Source organism: Crocuta crocuta, unplaced genomic scaffold (genome assembly GCF_008692635.1).
Source record: "Crocuta crocuta isolate KB4526 unplaced genomic scaffold, BGI_CrCroc_1.0 scaffold81, whole genome shotgun sequence".
NCBI classification, from domain to species: Eukaryota; Metazoa; Chordata; class Mammalia; order Carnivora; family Hyaenidae; genus Crocuta; species Crocuta crocuta.
The window spans coordinates 3,137,146-3,155,013 of record NW_027527808.1 but is presented as its reverse complement, the minus strand read 5'-3'; the positions used below and the strand labels follow the sequence as shown (position 1 = coordinate 3,155,013).

General features: G+C 41.0%; 1 protein-coding gene across 3 annotated transcripts in view; it reads left to right on the top strand.

The window, feature by feature from the left end:
* Positions 1–17,868, top strand: part of PAG1 (phosphoprotein membrane anchor with glycosphingolipid microdomains 1) — an 89,161-nt gene that overhangs the window by 33,001 nt on the left and 38,292 nt on the right. For 2 of the 3 annotated variants that reach the window (XM_077774399.1, XM_077774406.1), the window contains exon 2: positions 2,911–3,000. The exons of the other annotated variant lie outside the window; for it this stretch is intronic. The gene's annotated coding sequence lies outside the window, so the exon portion shown is untranslated. The remainder of the gene's footprint in view (positions 1–2,910; positions 3,001–17,868) is intronic. 3 annotated transcript variants of the gene reach the window in all.

The window sequence follows — 17,868 nt, the reverse complement described above, 5'->3', positions numbered from 1 at the left end:
AGCGGCTGTGCCATTTTACATTTCCATCTGCACAGTACAGAGGATTCCCATTTCTCCACGTCCTCACCATCACTTGTTACCATGTAGAGTTTTTGATTAATGCCCTTCTACTGGGGATGAAGTGCTGTCTCATTTCATTGTGGTTTTTGTTTGGATTTCCCTGATAGCTAATAATGCTGAGCAGCTTTTCATGTGCTCATTGGCCATTGTATGTATTTTCAGAGAAATGTCTATTCAGAAATTTTCTATTCAGATCTTTTGCCTGTTTTTGGTTGGGTTGTCTTTTTATTATTAGTTATAAAAGTTCTTTATATAGTCTAGATAAAAGTCCTTTATCAGATATAATTTGCTCATATTTTTTCCCATTTGAGGGGTTGCATTCACTCTCTTTTTAAACATTTTTTTAAATGTTTATTTAGTTTTGAGAGAGGGAGACCGAACATGAGTGGGGAAGGTGCAGAGAGAGAGAGAGGGAGACACAGAAGCTGAAGCACGATCCAAGCTCTGAGCTGTCAGTCCAGAGACTGACACGGGGCTCAAACCCACAGACTGGGAGATCATGACTTGAGCTGAAGTCAGACACTTAACCGACTGAGCTACCCAGGCGCCCCGCTTTTTATTATTTGTTAATGTTTATTCATTTTTTGAGAGACAGAAAGCACATGGGGAAGGGACAGAGAGAGAGGGAGACACAGAACCCAAAGCAGGCTCCAGGCTCAGAGCTGTCACCACAGAACCCGATGCGGGGCTCGAACCCACAAACTGTGAGATCATGAGCTGAGCCGAAGTCAGACCCCTAGCCAACTGAGCCACCAGTGTACTCCTACCAGCTCACTTTCTTAATAGTGTCCTTTAAAGCACACACGTGTTTAATTTTGATAAAGTCCAATGTATCTATTTTTTGTTGCTTTTTGTGTCATATATAAAACTCCACTGACAGATCTGAGCTCATGAAGATATTTATCCCTGTGCTTTCTTCTGAGAGTTTCATTGTTTTAGCTTTTAAATGTGGGTTTGATTCAGTCTGAGGTAACTTTTATATGGTCCAAGTTGAGGATGCAACTTCAGCGTTTTGCATGTGGCTGTCCAGCTGTCCTAGATATTTTTATGGAAAAGACTTTTTTCCCATCGAACAGTTTTGGCACGCTTGTCAGACATTAATTGGCCGTAGATATATGGGTTTATTTCTGGATGGTAAATTCTCTCCTACTGATCAGTATGTCTATCCTATTCCAGTACCACCCTGTTCCTATTACCTTGTTTCTTTAAAGCATTTTTAAGTCACAAAATGCACATTCTTAAAATGCAAAACTATGCACCACTTTTATGTTTTTAAAATAACTGTCAAGTTATGTGCTCAATTTTCAAATTAGCCTCTTTACTCCCATCTAGTCATAAAGAACGCATATGCAAACATATTATTTCTAATACATATTAATAAGATTTGGCATTTTAAGAAAAATATTCTCATTTGTTTTTGCTGCAACAGTCTGGTTTAGGTAATCAAATCTTGCTTCTATTTTTAACAAATCCGGGAGAGTTCTCTGGGATCGACCATGGTGACGGGGAGGTGGAGGTGTTTACAGTTGGAATCCACATCCAAATATATCTGCATGGCAGGGTGTCAGGAGGAGGTTTGTTTTAAAATGTAATGAAAAAGTGAAAGACGGTTTGGGGAAGGCTCGCATCTGTCAAGCCCTCACCCCGTGAAACCACCCGGACCTCTTAGTTTGCATGATTGACAGTGGAAGGACCTGGAGTCGAGTTGGAAGAAGACAGCCCGTGATTGTGTGTCCTGTTCTGGTCTTCTCAGACTTATTAAAAAAAGAAAATAATAATAGCTGAATGCAGTGGCAAACAAAAGGCAGCCACTTCTCACGCAGTAGCTGTCAGGGAAACAATAGATGTACCTGGAGATAATATAAACACGCTGCTGACTCTGCTATGGAAGAAAGCAACATATAGTTCAAGATGATCATATATGGTCCTAATAATAGAACATCACTACATGCACATCTAGAAGGCTTGTGTTCTACTCAGCTTTTTATATTGTAAATCAGGGAATTCTATCTTAGTTGTTAAGATAATTGAGAAGTTCTGAGTCTTAGCTAGAATATCCCGCTTGGGGTGTGAGGTCATTCGTTCCTTCCATGCCTCCTCACTACTCTCTCTCTCACTGTACTTACTGTGGTGTCTCCCATCAAACAGAGGTTCAGTTCTGGGAGATATTTGTTAGGAGACGGGAACAGATCTGGAGAGGAGAAGGGGCTGGAGGAAAGCTGGGCACGGAAACTAGAGCAAAGCCAGGGATGGGATGGGCTGAGGGGCGCTCATGAATCAGGAGGGAAATGGAAGGGAAGCACCCCTGTCATGCCCTCCATTTGTGCACATCTTCCTCATGCCCGCAGCGGGGTGGGCGAAGGAACAGTTTGGGATTAGGAGATCTCCATGTCATTCAGGTCACAAAGTTCATGCTGTACCCAAGATGCATCTTTTAATAAGGCATCCTCATAATTAAATCACAGCTTGCTTTATTCAAAGACATAAATACTCTTCACATAAATCACTTTTTCATCGTAAATTCAGGAACTGAATTTTAATGTTAACTGGAATTTTAATATTAGCCACAATAACACATAGATTTATTTATCACAATATTAAGGCGAATATGGAAAAAGCCAATAAGTTGATAGGTGTTTGATTAGACATCGAATATTATGTTAGAGAGCATTTTTTATTTATTTACTGCTATTTGTACGTTTTCCTCGACCTTGCATCTTGCTTTGCTCAGGAGGGAATAAAAATGTTCAGTGTCAATTTGCTAGCGTATGTACAGTGAACTGGACAAGTGTCTTTCGAAGCCTATGTCCCTCCGCCTTTCCCCCTAACTTTCTTTCTCTTTGGCTATAGGCCAGGAAGGAAGAGAGGCCTGTCAGCACGTTTCAGAGGCAGTACATTGCCACCGCGTTGGCTACTTATTTGGACAAGCATTTCTCCAAGGTAAACATTCCCATTGTGACGAGGGGGGGTCCAGCGTTAGGAGCTGCGGATTGCGGGGTCCTGCACAAAGGCCGGGTTGTCGAGTCTGACACATGCAGAGTGCCACGCGCGAGATGGGGGAGATAAGAAAGTAGGACCATGGGGATACCCCGCAGTGGCTCCTAACCGTGTTCCCAGGGGAGAATGCGGGCCCTGCCGGGGAGCCCACGGAGTTGTGCTCCAGTGTGCGGGAGGGAGGGAGGGAGGCGAAGCTGTGCTTTTTGCTTCGTGTTAATCTCTCTCTGGTGTTTTTGAAAACGACGGCCAGTGTGGTTTGATTATTCCAATAGCATTTTGTCCTTTGTGGGGAATGTGTGGCATCCTTCTTCTTAGAGGTTACCACACAATATATGCTGTGCTCTTAGCACAGAGGGAAGGGAAACAGGATCATAATATTTTACCCCAGCGAAGACTTACAAACGCTCTCCTTGTTTACCTACTAAGTGAGCCTGTGATTGGTTGGTGACAAATGCTTCATTAGGTTCTTGTTTTGGAAAATCATATTCTTAATGCCTCTTTTAGGGGGAGGGAGGGGGTATGTGTAAGAGAAAATGAACATGAGAGAGAGAAAAGGAGAGAGAGAAAGAGTCCTCAAAATGGAGTCTGTCAGCACCACACTGTACATTTCAGAGGAGTAACTCCAGGCGCTTTCTTTATGAATCATGAGCTTAGTGGGAATAAAGGCCTAACAGAAGCAGCTGAATTCATCGTCAGCTTTAGCATTCGTGAACCGGCTGCCAATATTTTAACACAAATTGCTGTGTCATTTCTATGAAGTTCCCCTGTTGCTGCTCAGTCTGTAGCCAAAAGCTAAGCCCCGAAATTACATCTGATAAAACACCTCCTTCCTCCCAGATACAGATATCCATGCACACAACCCACAGAAATGCAAAAATATACGATCCAATTTAAAAGAAAATAAACTTGTCAGCTTTCTCTGTTTAGCAGTTAATAAATGACTGACGTTGCTTAGTCCTTAGCTTGTGAGAATGCAATTTCAGATTGGCAGGGAGCGGGTAGTGTTTCCTCATCAGGCCGTATTGTGATTGTTCTTTTCTGAAGGGGCTGAGTGGGGGGATGGAGGCTGTACATTAGAGGAGAATTTTGTGATACTATTCATTGTCTGTTCTGACAGAGAAGACATTGTTTGTTCACTGTAATAGGCTTGGCAGGAATCTGTGCTGTGCATACAGAATGGGGAAATAGCAGAGCAGTGGAGAATCTCAAAATCCTAAGCGACAGATTAGCCTAGAGATTTTAAAAAATATATATATTTCAGTAGCTTCTCATTATTGTAGATGCAGGTCACAATTTGGGGGAAATAGTTTCCTTTAAGTGATAGTTTTCCTCACCTTGCATTATGCATGCATTACACAAAAAAGGCTTCAAGATAGCAGTGTGCCTATCCAAATACTGTAGTAGCACGAATTGCAATCACGAAAGTTTGTAAACACACCAGACCCGCTTGAGATCGCTCCCTGCGCGTTTGTATTCGTGTCAGTGTGAATGAAAAGTAACCTTTGCGCATCATCTGATGATTTCACAGAAGCAGGTGTGGGTAAGAGAAAAAAGGTAAGAGAAAAAAGACCCGTTAAAAGATATGCTTTGAGGTAAGAAGTACACTGCTAGGGACAGTGTGAGAGGGTGCCATGCCCTAAATGTTCAGAACTTTAAAGTCAACAGCTGTAAAAGTGAAAGTTCAAAGCAGTGTGCAAACCCTGCCTTGGAAACTGAACTGGCAGAAAGTAAACCAAGACTGAGGCCCAGTATTTCTTCTTCTTAAGGTTCCATGTTCACTGCACCTCCCCGCTTCTCCCCTCTGCACAGGAACTGCACAGTGCGATGGTCCCCAATTAGCCCCAGGTGTCCAGGGACTTCATGTGTGCGTTTGTGTGTTTCTTACTAGAGCAGAAAAAGATGGTGTCAGGGTGCGGGCTCTGATGTTGACAGACAGAGCGCATGAGCCAGATCAGGGGAGCTCCAGGAGCATATGTCGGGGGCCATTCCCACCCAAGTTCAAGGGCTCCTCGTCCTTATGCTCCAAGAGAGGTTTATCATATTCCCCAGTCTTGAGTTGTATTTTAAGAACTCTCTATGTATTTTTATAAGGACTATATGTAACCTGTGTATGGATCAGCCTTAAACACCTAAAGCAGATCTTTTACTCTGCTACTTATGTGACATCTTTCAGGTACACTATCTGCTTAATTTTTAAAGTTGTCAGTCTTTTAAAAATGTTTTTGGCAATCTTTTCAAAGATATGTTTGTATAACCTCTTAAAAATATACAAAATATATTTACACAGTGATGTTTTCAAGTAAATACCAAAGGAACCAAGAAAAATTAACCGAGATGTTACAAAACTGTTTCCATTTATTGCTTCATTATATGGATACATTTATATTGTCTACTTTTAAAGTAGTTTTTATTTTATTATTTTTGACAACCAAGTTAAGGGCTACCCTGGGAGGTAAGGCCAGGGTGCAGCCGGTCCCTACTGCCCCCGCAGGGGCTCCCTGGAGACGCCCCCTGTAGCAGAGGCCCCGGGAGCCTCAGAAGACAGTTTGCAGAAATTGCTGTTGCATCTGTGGCTCAGCCGCCCAGGCTCCCATCCTGCCTTCTTGTTCCTATTCCGCTGGATTCCCCGGGAGGCGCTGCACTGGAGGCCTGATCATTAGCATGCGCTAGTGACAACCGGCTGTCCAGAGCATGCGACCACGGCCTGCCGGAAAGCAGTGGGAGCTCGCAGGCAGCTAAGTCAGTGTGTGCACCTCCAGACAGAATCGCCTGCTCTGGCTTCATTCATAGCCTTGTAACTAGGAGACAAGGACTGTCCTTGTCTTAAAACGAGGAGTGCGAGGGTCTTGTTTCCCCAGTTACAGCTCATCTTTGTCTGTTGCGAAAGGAAACCTATGCCAGTAGAGGGAAATTGGAGTAAATGCTTAGTGACACTATTTTATTTAACCAACTGTACTTACTGTGAGACAAGCCATGGTCGAAGTACTTTGCAAATACTGAATCATTGAATCCACTTGACTCTCCTACTACTGCTTCCATTATTATTATTCCCATTTTACTGGAGAGAAAACTGAAGCTCAGAGAGGGTGGGTGACTTGTACAAGGTTCCGCAGGCGGCAAGGGTGGATAGCATGTGCACTGAGGCTGTCTGCCGGAGTGTAAGTGTTAGGGCTCCGTGCACCCAATCACAGGTACCTCCTGGACCTGGACCAACAACAGAGCTTGCCTAACAGCCATGTCCCACGGGGGCCTGTAAGCACACACGCCACCCCCACAGAAGTAGACACGATGTGTTAACATTGTTGGTTTCCAACTCTACACCCCTTGTCTCTTGGCGTTTGCATCAGTGGAAGAAGAACTTTCGATTTCTGTCCTTCTAGAATTTAGAGTGGGTACAGGTTAATGCTGAGTGGTAAACCCAGGATTCTAGCCACCACATCCCATGGCCATCAGGACCGGCTGGACTCCACGGGAAGCCTGATGCCTGTGTAGGGTCACCCCGGCAGCACTAGGAGGAAGGCCATGGGCAGCCGCTGTCCGGCTGCCTCCACACCTCTTTCACTGGGTGGGATGTGCTCTAGCCTGAGGCCAGTGGTGTTGAACTTGCCAACATTGAGAGAAGCTGCTTTTCAAGCTGATATGTCAATCAGCTGGATGTTTGGCCATCCTCCTCTCTCACCCGTGGTGAGGATTTAGACAGCTGGCTTTGTGAGGTCCGTCTTGCCTTACTTAACCCAGCACTTCCCAAAGAGAGATGTTAATAGGTGCAGCTCCTGAAAGAGAAAAGAAAAAAGGTTTTATTTACGATCAGATATGTTTGAGAGACATGGGTTAAAAGAAATTAAATCGATGTCCTTACTGCAGGTTTCTCAGAATTTTCTTGGGACTCTCCAAAGCAAGATGTAGAATGCAGAATTTCCTCAATTTTTTATTCTCGCCAATGGGAAGAAATGTCTGCCAACACCCCTTGGGCAGTGCTGCCTAAAGAAAAGGAGAGACAACAGAATGTGTCATAGAAGGTCATCAGGTATTGAGGAAAGATCAGTCAGCTACATTTGGGATCCCTAAATTCCAGCTCTCTTTAAACCAATAATCATTGTGACCTTAGAACTTCAGATTTGTCATCTGTAAAATATGGAAGATAGAACTGGATTATCTCTAAGCTCTTTTTGTCTTTATGAAAAGCTGGCAACTGTTTATATCCTAGCTTGCTCCGGAAGAGTTTTTAAGAATAAGGCACAATATATAACACATGAAGACAGAGCAAATTAAAAACAGTTGAGGGTAAAATGAGGCACAGGGAATATAATGTAGGAAAGACAGAGGAAGGAGGGAGGTGAGTATGTAGAATGAATTCTGTGAAACCCTTCCTGGTTGATATGAAAGAACCAAGTTTTGTTTAGTGCTTTCTGATAAACAGTTTGAGGAGAAAACTAGAATCATAGGCTTGTAATTAATAGGGTCCTAAGCTAAACACAAGTTTTTCCTGAAGAAATAGCTATTCCCAGTTTTGAGACCAAAGTTTTCTCATGGTGTTTAAATTCTGTGGCCGTTGGGTCTTTTAGGTAGGAATTTTGGCTCTGTAACAGGCTGGTCCCAAAGAGATTTGGGCCTTCTATAAACGTGCTTCATAGGTAGCTGTGGATACATCGTCCTCGTTTATTAAATCATTATACATTGTAGACCAGCTCTGCGTCGGTGTATGTGAAGGTATCTGGGTCTCAATTCTCTGGACTCTGAAGTATCCTCTAGAACTTGGAGGGCTGTGCATTGGGAGGCCAAGGGCCAGGTTGTTATGCTGGGGTGGGTGGTGTGTATAGCAGAGCCTGTTTGTGTGACCTCCTTGTACATTGTCATTACATCCACCCTGTCTTCGGGACGCTCATGTCCTTGTCCTCCACTCATGTCCAACTTCTTACCCTTTGTCACAGCCTGGGTCAGGGTTTCCCTACAACCTTGTCATAAGACCTTTGGGATCCAAAGTTGTCTCAGGCATTTTACACTGTTAGGGTGATAAAGGTTCAAGTCCACATCCTCTTTTTAAAGTATTAGTAAATAGCATGATTACGCAAGTATTTTTTTTTTTAATATTTTTATTTATTTCTAAGAGAGAGAGAGAGAGGGACAACGTGAGCAGGGGAGGGTCAGAGAGAGAGGGAGTCACAGACTGAAACAGGCTCCAGGCTCTGAGCTGGCAGTCAGCACAGAGCCCGACACGAGGCTCGAACCCACGAACCGCGAGATCATGACCCAAGTGAAAGTTGGATGCTCAACCGACTAAGCCACCCAGGCGCCCCTACGCAAGTATTTTTAAAGAAAGTAAAACTGTTGTAGGACCTCTAAGGGCATAGAAAGGCACTAGTGGCAGTCAGATGAACAAATGTGCTCGCTCAAATGCTGCAAGCTTCCAGTGCAGTTTTAATTAGTTTTTATATATGTGTTGTTACTGTATTTATATAACAGATAGCTGATTAGTGAGACAATAGGCACAAGAATTATCAATATTATATTTTAAGCTTCAAACATCTGGTCAAAATTCTTGCATACTTATCATAATATTGATAATGTTTTATTTCCTAAACTGGGTAGTGGTTATATGGGTATTTATCATATCATACTTTTTATGAATCTTAAATATCTTAATACAGTTGGTAAGTTTTATGTTAGTTTATTAGAATATCTATGGTGGGGGCTCCTGGTTGGCTCGTTTGGTTGGGCATCCAACTCTTGATTTTGGCTCAGATCATGATCTCATAGTTGTTAGATCACGCTCTGTGCTGGATTAAGAGCCTGAATGACATTCTCTCTCCCTCTCTTTCTCCCTCTCTCCCCCGTGCCTTTCCCCTGCTCACACTCTCTCTTTCAAAAAAAAAAAAAAAAAAAGAATATGGTATAAAACTCCATGTTAAAAACAGAAAAAGTAGTAGTGACAATCATGTAATTTGGCTTTTCATTTATTAGAATTAAATTTCATCCATACCCTTAATATATATGTCTCAGGCTCCCGTTAGCAAGCTGACAGCATGGTCAGATCAGACAATATATATTTATTGAAGAGAAACACTTAGAAACAGCAGCCTCAACCTTTTTATCTTGTCTCATTGTTTTAAAAGTAAACCAAAAATTATCATAGGTCGATTATGTTTGTCTAAAATGTTGAATACCCAAACATTAGCTATTGAAAGCAATTATTTTCTGTTTTGATACTGTAACATAGTAAATATAATTTGGAACCTATATATTTGAAACTTACATATGAAAATATTTATACATTTGATATATATATCATACACCAGTATGTCTTTTCAAAAATTTGTCTGCAAGTCATGCATTTTATTATAAAAGAATTTAGAGTTCATTGAATAGCACATCACTTGTTAAATAGGAAACACTCTAAACAGAATTATTAAAGTTTGTATGTAAATGAGCATATTAATACAGACTTTCACAATAACCCATCTAAAATCANAGATCATGACCTACGCGAAAGTCGGACGCTTAACCGACTAAGCCACCCAGGTGCCCCTTAAGTGACCTCTTTCTTATATACCATAAAATTTTTAATCAAAACATTGCAAATAGAACCTATTTGCAAAAATAGAACTATGCAGGGATCCCTGGGTGGCTCAGTCGGTTAAGTGGCCAACTTCACCTCAAATTATGATCTTGCAATCTATGAGTTTGAGTCCCGAGTCAGGCTCTGTGCCGACCGCTCAGAATCTGAAGCCTGCTTCCGATTCTGTGACTTCCTCTCTCTCTGCCCCTCCCCTGCTTGTTCTCTGTCTCTCTTTCTCAAAAAAAAAAACAAAAAAAACCACAAAAAACATTAAAAAATTTTTAAAATAGAACTACGCAAGTCAAAACAGCTGAAGACTTTAGTGCAGCCTGGACAAGATGTCGCAATAATTATTTATATACAGTTTAAAGAGAATCTTGTTCTTCTGGAGTAAATGGTTGGTAATGAGATAATATGACGTATGGTGACTTGCAGAAAGAAGATTAAAGGCCAACAGTAGAGTCAGTTGATTAGAAGGAAGTGTTATGAAACCACTCCTGCCTTGCTTGCCTCATGCCCCCCACCCTGCATGACTGGAACATCTGTATTTTCCTGCTCTAGCTCTCAGGGAAAGTTAGCGATTACCTCTTCCAGGGACTNACTGTTTATGTTCTCTTATTGTAAGATACACATACATATATATACTGTTTTGGAATACCAACCATAAATCAATGGCATTTCCACTCTTTATTCTTTTTACAATAAAGGATGACTTCTTCCTAAGAAGTCTTATTTTTCTTATTCACGTTGGAGTTTCATTTCCTTGTGTTCTTGGTCACTGGAGTGTTATTTGTACTGTCTTTTTAGGTGAGCTTATTAGTTTTCATGTTCTAACTTCATTATTAACTTATTTTTAGTACAGTAAATACATTTTACATCTGTTACATTTAAATGCAGCTAATGCATTTCAAAACGATTTCAATCAGCGTCATTATTTTCCAACAATCTTATTGTTGCTTGACTATTCTAATTGTTCATTTAAAGACCCACCTTCATTGAAATAACTACTCTTTAATAAAACATCAGTAAAAGTTTGAAGACGGATTTCAGTGGATTGTACCTAAGGAAAAAGAAATATACATAAATGAAATATCTTTTTCATTTAATTAATTGATGGAAGCTACAATATTTCTCTGTGAGTTGTAACTAGCTTTCATTTTCAAACTTTGGAAGAATGAGTCATTTGTACTAGGAAGTAGATGCTGAAGAACTATGTTTGGCAACTTGGAGAACATTTTTAGCATTTGAATTTCCCTATTTATAGTACAGCATCAGGCAGAGTAAAATGTTTGGCATTTCTATAAGGGATGCAAACTCTTTAACATTCTCTGTTGTGATCTAACAATTCATTTCAGAGTAAGATGAATCAGCCTTGTTTGGAAAATGTTTTCTACAAATATTGGCAAGGAAACTGTAACTGCATTTCTGCAGATTTTAAAAATGCAAACTCCCCTAAAGAAAATGACAAATTGCACAATATTACTTCTTTCTTCTGCATTACTATAGTTCTATGTGAGCTGCCTTTTATTACGTAAAATTCTCACACTGCTCTGCCCCATTCCTGGCTTTTTAGATTTTGTTAATCCATATCGAAATCAGAGACCATGTTTCTGGGTCCCTCCAAATGTCAAGTTCTTTTTAATCTAAATTTCTCCACAGTGTTTTTCTTGTAATTAAAACTCCAGGTGACTTTATTAACATATGCCCTTTCTTTCTACCTGAGACAATATGAGAATAGTAATTTGTATTACTTATTTAATTTAAGGTTGCACTTAATTGCCTGAATAGAGGAGAGAGATTCATATTCTGTCCCTCATTCTCTCTTTCACACACACACACACTCACACACACACTCACAGTGTTGAACTTCTAAAAAACAAAATAGAGCACACAAGATGTAATGGGTACCCTGGATGCAATCTTAAAATAAAAAAAGGACAGTGCTGAAAATGAAGGAACACTGAATGATGTATGTACCAGTGTTGGTTCATTAATGGTACAAATGTTCCATGTTAATGTACAAAGTTAATAGTAAACTAGAAAAATTACAGTAACTTATAGCTGATGTATTAAATGGCAGAGTTGACTCCAGTCTGTTTTGTGGTGAGAATAATTAGAGTATAAAGTGATAACTGGTTCTCTTTTTGCCAAGGTCCTCTTTGAACATAGCCATCTGTAGCAGGGATTGACAACATCTGGGGTCAGATCCAGCCAGGCGCTGTTTGCGTCAAGCGTGCACGTGCTTTGCTCTTCTTTCTCATGCCCATCTCCAGAGGGCTGAGAAGGTGCAGGCTCAGGCTCCTTGGGCTTTATTCCCGGCCATTTGGTTAGGGGCTCTGTGTGACTTGTTTAAACTCTCTGGATCTCATTTCCCATTTCTAGGAAGTCAGAGGATCAAATCAGATTTTTCTCTCAGCGAATCTGTGACTTAGAAAATTCTGATCCTTTGTGCTGGAGGTCTATTTGTGATCATAGCTATGGAATTTATTGAGGATGAAATTCTGGTACTAAGCCAACTTGCATGCATTATTATAGTTTATAGTATAAGATTATTCATCATATTTTCAGCGTTTTTGAACTCTGCCAAAAAAGAAATAGTCCCTGAAAATAATACTGTTGCCATGTGAGAGTCACTTATGCATTAAAAGAACACAAGATCACAGTTTCTTGAAATGCTCACATCAAATCTGAAGTAAAAATCGTATTAAAATATCAAATTATACCTTAATTTGTGATGAAGTACACATAAGTACATAAAAGGTACATTTCAAACAATATTTTAGGTTAATGTGCTTTTAGATCATACATTTAAATGTAATTTAGTTTGAATTTATTATTATAATTTATAGTGTTATGTGATATTCTAATTTATGATAATAACATTTTGAATACCTAATTGTGCTTAAGGCCTATAAGGACACTTAGGATCCTGCCAAGTGTCCATATTATACTTCTTGAGTTAATCATAGAAAGTTACTCATCTGATCAGGACAATGTGGTTTATCTATACAATGGAATACTACATGGCAATGAGAAAGAATGAGATCTGGACATGTGTAGCAACGTGGATGGAATTGAGGGTGTTGTGCTGAGCAAAATAAGTCAGGCAGAGAAAGACAGATACCATACGTTTGCACGTATAGGTGGATTAGGAGGAATTTAACGGAGGACCATGGGGGAGAAGAAGGGGAAAAACAGTTGGGGAGAGGGAGGGAGGCAAACCATGAGAGACTCTTGAATGCTGAGAACAAACTGAGGGCTGATGGGGGTGGGGGGGGAGGGGGTTGATGGGCATGGAGGAGGGCACTTGTGGGGATGAGCACTGGGTGTTATATGGAAACCAACCAGACAACGAACTATTTAAGAGGAAAGAAAAGAAAGTTATTCATCTGATAATTATTTCCTAATTCCTTTTGAGCCAGTCATTGTCCATAATAAGAAATTAGTTTCTAGCTATAGTATTTCAGTGCTGTGTTTTGAGTATAGGCATATAAAAAAAAGGTTTACTTAGGTCTGCCTTGAAAGTTAAATCAAATAATAACTACTTGACTGGTGGAAGTGCTCTCATCTCAACTTTGCTCAATAAAATCACTTAGGGGGTCTTTTTAAAAGTCCCATGTGCAGTTTGTACCCCAAACTAATTAAACCAGTCTCTGGAGGCATTATTTTAAAACTTCGCAGGTGCTGCCAATATGCAGCAAAAGTTGACAAAAACTCCTGGCCTCGAGGCAATGAGGACACCTCTTGTGATGGTCTCTGTACAGCAGAATGCTCCTACCCTTCAAAACTGAGTGACTGGAGTAGCTATGAGTCATTTAAAGAGTGAACAGTAGTCCCCCTCCTTGTCCGCAGGGGACACTTGCCAAGACCCCCCACAGGGGTCTGAAACCACAGATAATCTGTACATACTCTGTTTTTCCTATACATACATAACTACAGTAAGGTTTAATTTACAAATTAGGCACAGTGAGAGATTAACAACAATAGCTAGTAATACATAGAACAATTATAACAACATATTATAATTAAAGTTATTTGAATGTGGTTTCTCTCTCAAAATACTGGATCGTACTATACTCGCCCTTCTGGTGGTGATGGTGTGAGATGATAAAAGGCCTCTGCGATAAGATACAGTGAGGGGAATGACTGAGGCATTGTGACGTAGCGTTAGGCTACTGCTGACCTTGTGACAACACATCAAGGGGTCATCTACTTCTGGACCACGGGTGGCTGTGGATAACTGAAGTCACAAAAGCCAAAACGTGGATAAGAGGGGACTGGCTGTATACTTACAAAGAGAAAGAAGTTTGCCAGTATTAAGGAACAAAAAAGCATGTCCCTTGCCCTAAATCTCCACCTCACAAGTACCAGGAGAGTCTGCCCTGATTATGAAATTGCATGCCTCCATGCTACAGTGTTTGCTTTGGCTTTTGTTTTATGTGGCTTTTTAGTTCACATACAAGACCAGTGAGAGCTAACACTTAGTGAGCACATCCGGTAAGTTTCAGGGCCTGTACTGTACGTCATTCTGCCTCCCAGCCAGAATGGGTTTTAAAAGTTTTAAAGTACGAAGGATTTATATGTGTCATTGTTTGCTTCATAACAAGCTTAGTGGCTTAACATGACCTTTAGTTCTGCAATTGGCAATGTAGGCTGGACTTCATTGGGGAGTTCCTCTGCTCCCTACAAGGCTCCCACATGCAACCGTATTCACCAACGGGTTGGCTTTGCTAATCTTAGCTGGGCTCCACTTGTCTGGGGGTGTGGGCTGGGATATCTGGCTGGTGGAATTCTCATCCATATTCTCTCTTGTCCTTCAGTGTTCTCTCTCATCCCTCAACGTTCTCTCTCATCCCTCAACAGGGCTAGCCTGGTCTTCATCACTTGAAGGAGTTAGGGTTACCTAGAGAATGACTGCAGGTCTATAAGGCACCTTAGGCCTAATCTCAGAACTGGCACACGATCACTTCTGCCACATTTCTTGGCCAAAGCAAGCCACAAGTCCCATCTAGGTCCAAGGGCTAGGGAAATAGACTCTATGTCTTGATGGGTGATACTGAAAAGTTCCATTACAGAGGGTGAGGATAAAGGAAAGAGTAGAGTAATTGTGGTTATTTTTGCGATTGACCGCAGATGGAAACTCTGATTCTGTCTTGGGACATTAAGGAAGATTTCTGAGAGATGCTTTGAGCAGGTTCAAACCTGGGAAACAAACAGTGCTTTCAAGATGAAAACATTAGCCTGAGCCAAACTGTCAAATTGCAGTTTCCTTGGCGAAAAACAAAATAGAGATTGTGAAATTTCCTAGATGGAGGAAATATGTCTAGCCTAACACAGAGCATGTAGAAGGCACTCAACAGGTACTTTTTCATTTACATTTACATCATTTAGATCAAAAGTGGGTGGGCCCATAAGACAGATGTAATAATCTGATAGCTTTATAACATCATCTGAGTGACCTTAGACAAGTTACTACCTTCTGTAGCTCTCTTTAGTACAGTGAAGAGAGTAATGCATTTTTGCTGCGTAACATACCACCCCACAACTTAATGGCTTAAAACAACAGCCATTTACCTGACTCCTGCTTCTGTGGGTTTACAGTGTGAGCTGGCCCAGAATGGCAACTCTTCCGGTTTCTGTTGGGCTCGTGCACGTGTCTCTTGTAGTCATCTGGCAGTCAGCTAGGTGTCTGCACCTTGCGGAGGTGCAGTGAGGATACCTGGGCACCCACCTCTCATCCAGCAGGCCAATCTGGTCTTATTCACACAGAGAGTCACACAGAGGATCCCCAGTGTTCCAAGAATGAGAGCAGAAGCCTCTGCAAAGCTTATGGGCTATATTCACAGTTGACACACTGTTGCTTCCATTGCATTTTATTAGACAAAATGAGTGGCAAGGCCAGATGAGAACTAAGAGTAGAGAAATAGGCAACATTTTTTACTGGAAGGGCTACAAAGCCATATTGCTAGGGGTGAGGATGCAGGGAAGAGAAGAATTGTAACCACTTACACAGTCTTCTCCATCTGCCTATGGTTTGCAACAATTCTATGAAGGATAAGTTAACTGTAACTTGATTTTTGTAGATGAGGCTCCAAGTTAAAAAGTAGCTGGCAAAACGTGGATGTTCAATAAGTAGAAACGATTAACTTTTTCTTACATACTTAGAAACCAGATTTTCAGCCAGATTCTTTTAATTACCTGTTTTAAAGAGCATCAGATGAGCCTCCAAATGGTATTCACAAAGGGCAAATAAGTGTTATGCTTGCTTTCTCTGTTGCAGAAAGATAAGTAGGGAAAAGCTCACTGCCTATGAGTGCATGTGTATCTTGGCACAGAATTCAGGTATTGTCACCTGATGAGGCTGACAAAGACTCGCAGCGGAGCCAGGCGTCTTCACAGCTGCCCAGAAGAAAGATAATGAGAAGAGTCAACTCCAGAAAAAAATTAGAGATAGTAAAGTGTAATATTTTAATTCCAAAAACATTAAAGGCCTTTTTAATGGGTTAGAACCCATTTTTAAACCTATGCAAAGAATGAAAACCTTAATAAATCTTTGTTGATTTCTTTCACTGCTGCATTGTAAGTATTTTCACAAAACCAGCATAGCCCCATATACTTCCAGATTGATCTGTATACTGCTCTTGGATCCCATAAATTGGATTCGATGGAGATTTATTTATCTGACAGCTAGACTGTCTCTAATCAGTGATGTGAATTGGGTCAAAAAAAATCTATTTTCTTTGAAATAAACAGAACGTCAGAGGTTATTCAGGAATGTGTAGTATAGAAAAATGGCAAATGCTCCCTGAGGATGGTGTCTGCTTTTTAGAACTGTGGTCCTTTTAAGCTCCTAAAGGGATCTCAAATGATCACGGGGCTCTCCATCCCAAATCCAGCCTCTGTTAGCTGTCCACCTCCAGAAGCCCCAAGGCCCTCAGAAGGCCATGTCCACCTGCTGACACTACTTTCCAAGTGCTGAGCTCCCACTGTACTGTGTTCCTTTGATGATTTTATAAAGTCCTTGAGGGGGAGTGATGGAGACCGCGGCTCTCATCCTTACTTCTCTCGCTTCCTACCTCTCTGAGGGATGGGGGCGGATAGCTACGGAAACTCTAGAAGCCTCCGTTCCTTATTTCTCCAGCATTAATTGTACAAAGATACTTAGGTTTCCGTGGCAGCTCTATCATATGTGTAGTCGTTAGCTTAGTAACAACACAAACATTGAACCGGAAATTTAGATTATCAGAAAGAAAGAGAGAATAGAAGTTAAAATATTCAAGACAGCCCACCACAAACACATTTGCTGGTGGCCTGCCTGCCGCTCACAGCTATAAGCACCGCGCTGTCGCGCTCTAAAACACGGGAGTGCAGGTCACCCTTTCCCTAAAGCCTTCAGCGCCTTTGCCGTAAGAGTAAACAGTTCATTTGAACAATTGGTGTTTGTGTTTAAAGTAATGTTTTATGGACCATGTAATAAAGTACCTTACCTGGTACTGAGCATATGGTAATAAGTATTCATGGATGTGATATGTCTGTCTGCATGCCTGAGAGTGATTTCTGCTTTATGAAATTCATGTTGGCAAGGACAGTGGTTTTTGTTGATACTAATAGACCATCTGGGGCTTGCTGTTCTAAATTTGATGGCTCTGTTTATACATAATATCTTTAAGGGGAATTCCATATTTTTTAACATTTGTTTGCCAAACCAGAAGTTGTATACAGGCTTTTGAACCCAATTAAGAGAAGTTTACCCTTGCAAACCCTGCAAATATCTTAAATTACTGCAATGATTTTTTTTTATAAATAAAAATTAAATGCATATGTGCTATGCTCAGTCAAAGGTCCCTGGATATCCTAAGGTTTTTAGTGTTATTACTATAAAGAATTTACAGTATATTAAACATTTTATCTAAAACACACTGTTGGAAACCCTGTTCACATGAAAGCCATCGACAGATTTAGTAAGCATAATCGGTCTCATTCTTCAGATTTTAGATGATGAATAAAACAAATACTGGTTCTCCTATGTCTGTAGTATTCATGCGAGTTCTCACAGGCTGACCCTGAGTGATGGACCACCATTCTTCTACCTTTTAAGACCATAGAACTTGTCCCTTCGAGAGGATGTCATGCCTTTTAGAAGAACGGCAGCCAACACCCAAAGTGGAGGGTGTGGAACCATGATTTCCTCCCCCACTGTTATTCCCTAACTGCAAGGTGTTAACCGCCGTGTCCCGTGGGCTGTGGTTTTCTTA